Source organism: Lagopus muta, chromosome 7, assembly GCF_023343835.1.
Source record: "Lagopus muta isolate bLagMut1 chromosome 7, bLagMut1 primary, whole genome shotgun sequence".
Lineage (NCBI taxonomy): Eukaryota > Metazoa > Chordata > Aves > Galliformes > Phasianidae > Lagopus > Lagopus muta.
Window position 1 is genome coordinate 45,140,731 of NC_064439.1, and position 8,754 is coordinate 45,149,484.

Below are 8,754 nucleotides of genomic sequence, written 5' to 3' on the forward strand. Positions count from 1 at the left end.
ATGACAATTATGCCATGCAAATTAAATCATCACTTCATTGAACCACGTGCATATAATATAGAGTTTCAAAACGCTCCTTACGAGACAGCAAGTCAAGTGTTCTCATAGCTTATGTGGGTCTTCTGGACACTGCATAGTATGAACATTATTTAAGGGGAAAAATAAAAAAGGAGGAAATAAAAAACAAATGCTAAAATATAGTTCCATCTTTTTTTTTTTTTTTACACCCTCAGAAGATTAAATAAGAACCTCCCCATTCAGAGCAGATTTCCAGCACAACACATATTCCCATGCTTTTCCAGCTCACCAGCCAAAACCCCGAACCACAGGCCATTTAAATCACTGGGATGCCTGCTGAAGGCTTTAGCAACAGTACCCAAGAGATGCACAGACATGCAAATCTGACATGTAAGTAAATTACCTAGAAGAACTGCTGTGCTGACTAACACAGTACGTCTTGCTATTGCCTAACATTTTCTTGAAGCATACACAGCTTTAACTCAAAAAACAGAAGACTGACATCTAGTGCTCAGTGTTGAGTGTGGCTAGCATTGAACAAAAATGCCACCCATTCCTATGCCTCCCATTGGCACAAGGAAAGAGAAATGCCTGGACCACAAATGCATCCGAACATAACTAATAAAAGACTTTGCTTTGGTAAGAAAGGTTCCTTTCCAAAAGTAGGGGTTCCATGACACCAAAGATGTCCATCTCTCTACAGTCTCTCCCAAGCCTCTCCACACTCCCTGCCATTCAGTATCCTCTGGTTTTGGGGAGGGCTTCCTCAAAATACGATAAATACAAATACTGACTGAAATGATGAACTTAGGGAATGATGAATTTAGGGAGATTGACAGCGTGATCAGAGGAGCATTCAAAAACTGCATAAAGGATTCAAAGGACAGACCAGGAGCCTGCTTAAAAATCACAAGTTCTGTGGAATTAGCAACTCCTTCTAGAGCTGTATGCCACACTGTATGCAGATACCAGGTACATATTTCCATCAGTGTTTGCAGTAGACTCTACATACCTATGGCTCCACAGAGCAGAGTGGCAAACTTAAATTAGGGCCCAGCATGTTCTGAGCATTAAAAGAGAAAAACTTATGGAATGCAATCCCTTGAAGAACAGTTTTAGAAGAGAAAGCATTTTTTTTTCTCTCTTTACAGAAGCAAGCTAGCAGCACCCAAAAAGTTTACAAATATCCCAGAATACTGGCAGTCTGCCTGCACTTTCAAGGCCATGTTTTCAGTACAGGACCTGCAGTACTGATAAGATTTCTAATGAAACTCTCTGAAAGCAGAGAGAGGTTTGTTCTGAAAGAATGTCTTTTCCCAGCCAACGTGGGCTATGCCTGCATTCTCAAAACAGCAATGGTTTACAGGCTGGTTCGGCCCAGTTCTGTGAGTGGTGGGGCAGGGGACCTATGGACCCACAACCCAGGAAAGGGGAAGGGGGGAAAGGGTAGGAAGATGGGTCTAAAAACAAAACAGCGGCAATGATCTGAGAAACAAACTGATTCACTAAACATGATCTCGGAATGCAAGATAACACGCTATGATACAATATAATTAGAATTGAAGCTAATAAATCAAATAAAATGAGAAAGAGAGCATCCAAAAACAGAAGGCCTTACTCTAATGCTAAAGATGAGACAGCGAGGGAGCACACGTGCTGCTGAGATGATCAAGAAGGGAAAAGGAGTGTCTCGTGATTTACAGTTTTATCTCTCCCTCTGAACAGACAACAGAAACAGAAGAGTGAACAGTCCTCCGGGAGATGTAGTTCTTCTCTTCTGAGACAGGTATGCCCACAACTATCCATGATCCACAGAACTGGAGCACTGGCTCTTTAACTTCCAGTGCACTACATGACGTTATGATACGGAATACCAAGAACAAAAATGACAACTTGCCACCCGTTAACTTTTTTGTACGGCTCCTGAAACCACTAGAATGGCTGTGGCAGCAAAATGGAGCACATCCCCTTACACTTGAGGAACTGCAACACAAGATTATGGAGTTAAATCACAATCAGCTCCAACTTCTACTGTTGTGCCCTGCTTTTTGCTGGGATAGGGTTAATTTTTCTTCATAGTGCCTGATATGATGCTGTGATTTGGATTGAGGAGAAAAACGGTGTAGATAACACAGCCATGTTTCAGCTGGTGCTGAGCAGCACCGCACAAAGCCAAGGGCATTCCAGCAATTTGTACTGTCCTGCCAGTGAGGGGCTGGGGGACAAGGAGCTGGGAGAGGACAGGACTGTAACAAATAACCCAGACTGGCCAAAAGGCATATTCTATGCCATATGTTCTTGTGCTGAGTAACAAAACTGGGGGAGCTGGCCGTGGGGCTGCTGGCTGGGCATTGGTCAGTGGGCGGTGAATAACTGCACTGTGCATCACTTCCTTTGGGCACTTTTTGTTGTGATTAGAGTTTTAGTTTGCGTGGTTGGTCTTTTTTCTTCTTTCTTTCTTTTCAGTTTAGTAACTGTCCTTATCTCCTACCACAAGTTCTTGCACTTCTCAGTGCTCTCCCCCATCCCTCTGAGGGAGGAGTGAGCTGCGTGGCATTCAGCTGCCTGCCAGGTTAAACCCAGCATACTGCCAGTGTGCAAAACGCCCATTTACTCCACTCTTGAGTTACCACAGTGCTCTACACCCCACTGAACTGCTTCAATCAGACTGTCCTCAAAAGCGGGACTGTTTGGGGGCTTACAGAGCTAAGTGTGATTCCTCTTGCTTCAATAGATAAGCTTCAAAACCCAAACGCTCTGCCACAAAACTGATTTTTCATCCTTGAAAAATGTGGTGGTCCTTACACTGCTTCCAAGAGGCCACCTTGTGCTTTCTGAAAACTTCATAAATCTGAAAGTGAACCTGAGCAGCTCACTTGTTCCATCTCCATCCAGTTTACATGCTCTAAGAGACAAAACCTCCTAAACCCCTCCTCTCACATTTTATCATTGAGCTTGACGTGGTACAGCACAGCTTATCCCCTTGGTGTTATCTGCCTGTTTGTTTCCCCTCCCAAAGTCTTGTGCACCCCCAAATCTATTCATTGGAGGACAAAGGGAGGAACAGAGAAAGCCCTGATGCTGTGCAAACACTGCTTTAGCAACAGCTAAAACAGTGGTGTGCCATCAGCATTGTTTTGGTCACAGACCTAAAACACAGCACCCTGCCAGCCACTACCAAGAATCCACGTTGGTAGTGAATTAACTCCATCCCAGCCAGTGCAGCAAGTGCTTGTTTATAGAGGAAAAGAGGAAGTTTCTACACAGCAAGGCTTTTAATTATTGTTGGTACTGGAGGTCAAGCCTACAAGTCTCAATCCTATGGTGTTACCCTGTCTTACAATGTTTTTATTCTTGAGGCACAACCACTTTCCATAATGCACATTTCACCAACGTTCAAGGAGTCCGTGTTTCCTCACCAGGCAGCCTCTAGGCACCCATTACCTGCCTAGTAGCCAGGTTAGAGAAGTCTACCTTGAATGCATGCACTACCTCTCTCAGAGTGAAAAGCAGAAAAATACTTCATATGGCAGCTTTGCTTTTCCATCTCGTACTGAAATGGCAAACAAAAAGTCTTGAAACAGTCTGTGCTTTGAGAGGAAGCCTTGGAAAAGTGGCAGAGATAAAACACACGATTTCTGCAAGCAATATGAACGGGTTTGAAGTTACAAGGCCTAAGTGGACATATTAAGAGAACTCATGTGGAAGAAGAGAAAGAGATGAGATTTTGGCAGGGCCATTCTCAAGGATCTATTTGGACTGGAAAATGTCATACTGATATTTGTGGATACTGAGACATTTTAATCCAGTGTTCTGGCAGTATCTCATACGGGCTGTTTCTAACCCTTGCCAAATATCAGCTCATCTTGGAGAAGCTGCTCCTTTCAAACTGTTTCATTCAGAAAGTAAAACACCTTCTCACTCTGCAATGCAAAACAACAACTTGCAAACAGTTACCTTTCTAGGTCTGTACCAAGAATCCAGACAAAACCAGCAGTCCTAGAGGAAATTCTTCACTACAACAGTGGTGAGACAGTGGCACAGGCTGCCCAGAGAAACTGTGGCTGCCCCACCCTTGGACATGCTGAAGTCCAGGTTGGATGGGGCCCTGGGCAGCCTGGTCTGGTGGGTGACAGCCCTGCCTATGGAAAGGGGTCGAAACTGGGCTGGTTTTAGGGTCCTTTCCAAACCAAGCCATTCTGTAATTCTACAAACCCACCAAACCCATGTGCTATTGCCACATTTAGCACCACGTCTCACACACAAGTGCTATGCCTGTATCTGGAAAGTTAGCTGTGAGACTTTTCACCCCAACAGTTTTGCTCTTGAGATATTAAGCAGTTGCTGGTGCCTGAGCTAGATGAAACGTCCCTGACCAGCTTGCACTGAGCTTTCTCCAGGTTCTGGATCAAATTGCTGACTGTAGGGCACAGACTTATTGACCTGTGGCACATGCACACCACATACTGGGGTACAATTAGCACAGACGTCTCGATGTTCCGTTACTATCTCGAATGCTGTGTACAGAGCAGATAAGCAGCAGATGTGTGCAAGGCCTGGGTGAAATGAGGGAAGCTGAAGACAAACACAAGCAGACAGACTCACACACTGCTCCAGGGCCCTGCTCTGGGCAGGGCTAGCCACAAAAACCTCCTGAGGTCCTCTTCTTCCAGATAATGCTGAGCACCGGTTTCTGTTTACGCACACTGTTATAAAGCAATTATTACTCATAACTAAGCCCAGCTGACTGATAACTCCAGCTCCTCACACACCAAGCGCACGTAGCCAGCCCTGCTCACAGCTCAGCTCTCTTCAGAAGCACAACCAGCAGCAGGGCCACCAAAAAAAGGACCAAGCCCAGCCCAACCACAGAGTCAGCCTGCTGCCTTGCAGCAACTTAAAAAATCTAAACATAAGGTTGCTGCTAAAGTGTTACCAGTGAATCCTCAAGAGGCTAGATTTGTGGCTGATACGCATGCAGGATAGGCACTATGCCAGGAAGCAATATTCAAGCTCAAAGAGGGTAGATTCAGGTTAGATATAGGGAAAAAGCCTTATACAGTGAGAGTGGTGAGGAACTGAAACAGGTTGCCCAGTAATGTTGACGCCCCATCCTTGGAGACTTTCAAGACAAGGCTGGATAAGGCTCTCGGCAACCTGATCTAACTGTGGTAACCCTGTTCACTGCGGAGGAATTGGAATACGTGGCCTTCAGAGGTCCCTTCCAGCTCTAAGGATTCTATGATTTAAACATGGCAAGGCAACAGCAATCAAAAGCATGCTACCAGAACAAGACAACATTTTCCAATTTTTGTCCCAAGATGCAAGACAGGCACACCAGGACAGCAGCTCTGCACCTGCTCTCTGTGGAATCAGAGCTTCATATCCATTAGCTGCACTGCATAGTCCTTGCAGGCTGGCTCTCTACAGTCCAAATTTCCTGGGTCCATCCTTAATCCCATACGGTATCTTCATATCATCAGGACTGCATCTCAGTTTGGGAAAGCTCCTGGAAAAAAAGCCACTGACAGAAGAACTGCATCTCTCAGCTTGCAGGCAAGACCTTCACGTGTTGCTGGCCAATCCAGCAACAAAGGTCTTCAAACATAGCCATGCCCTATCATCCTTGATTTAGGGTGCTCTCAGCACTCTTCCTCCTTCCCTTGCAGTCTAGCACATGGGAAATGCCCCTCTTTGAAGGCTGCCTTGCAGTTGGCAGTGGTGTTGGGCTTGGCTTTGCTCCCCAGCAAACCTTGTTTTGCTAAGTGAAACAAAACAGAATTTTTTCTTTCAGTTTCAAATGGTCCTTCCCCTCTTTGTAATCTATCAGTAACAAATTACACCTCAGAGAAAGGGTGGTAAATACGGCAAAGGCGGAGTTGTGCTTTCTGGAAAAACACAGTGAATACATACAAATATTTACAAACTCGCACTACTTTAACAAACTCAGGACCTGCAGCTCCCATTTTATATACTCACACTGAAAACACATCCAACATTCTATCTAGGTGTCATCACTGTTTTGCAAACAATAACACAAATTCACAGAGCAGTGGAAATAGTTAATCTCACTTCCTATGGCCTGAAACAACAACCGCAAAATCCACCATCCAGCTCTGCTACACCAGCCCTAACCCAGTCCAAGAGGGAGGTATTTACACTGCTGCTCTTGTTTACTCAGCCTGATGATGTTCCTGTCATCAAACAGTGACGACCCAGTAAGAAAGCAATGGTAACAAATGGGCTCTAGATCAGTTCAAGATAGCAAAACATCTGGAAAGGAGAATAAAAACTGAAAACTAACCAAAAAAAAAACAAACCAAAAAAACCAGCAAGATTTCCCTAACAGCAAAGTCTTCAAGCCTGTGCAGTTTGCAGCTCACACTTGGCATGTTTAATTGCACACAGGTAAAAGCTCTGGTAAGAAACACTCCTCTTTGCATGTTTTCTTGACAATGCAAAGCCTGTTCCCATTTGCACTAAAATCATGTCACCAACCTGAGGTTAATTTTCTGTAAATCAGGCACTAAATAAAAAGGTAACAGACCTTTTGGGTTTTGTTCTTCTGAAGCGCACACGGTGCTCCAGCTCCCTCTCAGATGAACAAGTCTGCTTCTAAGTGACCATTCCACGACCTCAAACACAGCACTGCTCTCCGGAGAAAGGATCCAAAACCACTGAAGACAACGCTCAGCCGGGGGGCCACACGGAAGCTCTTCCCTTTCAGCAGCACGCATCGCCCCCCGCTCCTCCGTGCAGGACTGCTGCAGGAAGGCCGGAGGCACATCCAGCTGCAGGGCAGGAGCAGCACGAACGCACCCCGCCTCCCCTCCGGCCGCCCCACGCACCGCCCGGCAGGCTTCCACCCCGCACGGCCACCCCTCATCCGGGAACTACGGCCCCGCTCCGGCCGCGGCAGCCCCCCGGCGGGTTCAAGCCGAGTTCGGGCGGCCCCAGCGCGGCGCGACGCCGCCCCCGGGGAGCTTCTCCCCGCGAGACGCAAGCGGAGCCGTGCAAGGCACGCAAAGCCGCGCAGGGCCACGCGATGCACGAAGCGGTGCAGGGCCGTACCACGCACGCAGAGCCGTGCGGCGCCCGCCCCGACCGCCGCTGGAGCTCCAGCCCCGCACGGTGCGGGCGCGGGGCAGGCGATGCCGCATCGCTGCGGACGCGGACCGTGGGCACTTACCCGCCCGCCGCCGAGCGCCGAAGCCCTCGGGCTGCGAGCCCGCTGCCGCCCCAAAACACGGCGGTGTCGCGGCCCCGCCCCACGCCCCTCCCTGAGCATCGCGTCACCCGGGGCCGCCCGCGGGAATCGAAACCGGGAGACACCGGGCCCGGGCCTCGCGAGCCGCGCGGACGTTGGCGGAGCGCCGAGGGGCGGCACTGAGGCGCGAACCGGCGGGGCTGCGTGTGGGGAGCCCAGCGCCGCGCGCCTCGTCTGCGCTACCGCGAGGTTCTCGTGGGCTCCTCACGCAGGCAAAGAAATCGATAAACAAATGATTAACGCTTCATGAAACAATGTCAAATAACCACGTCCAACCAGCACACGATACTGCCAAGCCCACCGCTAAAACGTGTCCCTAAACACCACGTCCACATGACTCTGAACCACCTCCAGGGATGGGGACCCACCACCTCCTTGGCAGCGTGTGTTCCAAGCCCTCACCACCGTTTCTGTGAAGAAATGATTCCCAGTATCCAATCTAAACATCTCCTGGCACGACCTGAGGCTGGTGCCTCACATCTTTTTGTCACCTGACAAAAAAGACTGGTGCCCACCTTGCTGCAGCCCCATCAGATAGAGCACAGTAAGCTGCCCTGAGCCTCCTCTAGACTGAACAGCCCCACTTCCCTCAGCTGCCCCTCACAGGTCTTGTTTTCCACTCCATCAGATTTGGTGCCCTGGACACATTCCAGGAATGGAATTAAACCCCTCCTTGCAGTGTGAGGCCCAGAAGTGGACACAGTGCTTACGGTGTGGCCTCACCGAAGTTCATACAATAACTTACTCTCCTTGAACAACGCTTACACAGGTCTATTTCACCGATGGCCACAGTCTGCACGCAAATTTCTGACCAAGCATCTGCCAGCTGCCCATGTAGTGGCTAGGGAACAGGTGCAATGCCAACCTTGGCATGGGCACTGCTCTCCTTTTGCTCCATGCCGAATGCTCAAAATACTGGGAAAAGCCACTGTTTAAAGAAGTGGTCAACACTACTGCTAATAATGCTGTTTTGGAGCAGCATGGATACCCAGTGGGAGAACTGCAGCTCCCCTGCATGCACTTGTTTACTAACAGGTCTAAAAGTCCTCAGGTGGGATTTTTCAGTTCTTATGCAGCAAAAGTGCTCGTTCTTAAAAAGGGTCGGTGGGATAGAAATGTCTGAGGAAGGACTGGCTGACTGGGACTGATGCACCTGGCATTCCACTGAACCCTAAGCTCCCTCTGGTTGTCACTGACAGGATGCTTCACTTCAAGAATCCTGCTGGTTCTGCTGCCTTTTTGTTCAGAGGGGACTCTGACCTGAACACTCACAGGCAACAGCCTCTTCTACGTCTATCTGCTAGACACTGACTTGTTTGTCAATCTCGTCACCAAACAGAAAACGAAACTTGGGTTTCTCCAAATGAAACTTGGCAGCTTGCAATTCTTCCTCCTGGGGTGTTTTCCTCCTGTGCAGGTCAGGTAATTTCCCCATGCTGTGTCCCTGCCACATACACACTGCCAATGAG

General features: G+C 48.3%; 1 protein-coding gene across 3 annotated transcripts in view; it reads right to left on the bottom strand.

Moving 5' to 3' along the window:
• TRANK1 (tetratricopeptide repeat and ankyrin repeat containing 1) overlaps nt 1–7,339 on the bottom strand; it is a 52,339-nt gene extending 45,000 nt beyond the window's left edge. The window contains exons 1-3 of one of the 3 annotated variants that reach the window (XM_048950396.1): nt 7,208–7,224; nt 6,566–6,782; nt 5,376–5,527 (exon numbers count right to left, since the gene is read on the bottom strand). The gene's annotated coding sequence lies outside the window, so the exon portion shown is untranslated. Of the gene's footprint in view, nt 1–5,375; nt 5,528–6,565; nt 6,783–7,207 lie in introns of all 3 variants that reach the window. The other 2 variants (XM_048950395.1, XM_048950394.1) reach the window with 2 other exon arrangements.
• Nucleotides 7,340–8,754: the final 1,415 nt, after the last annotated feature.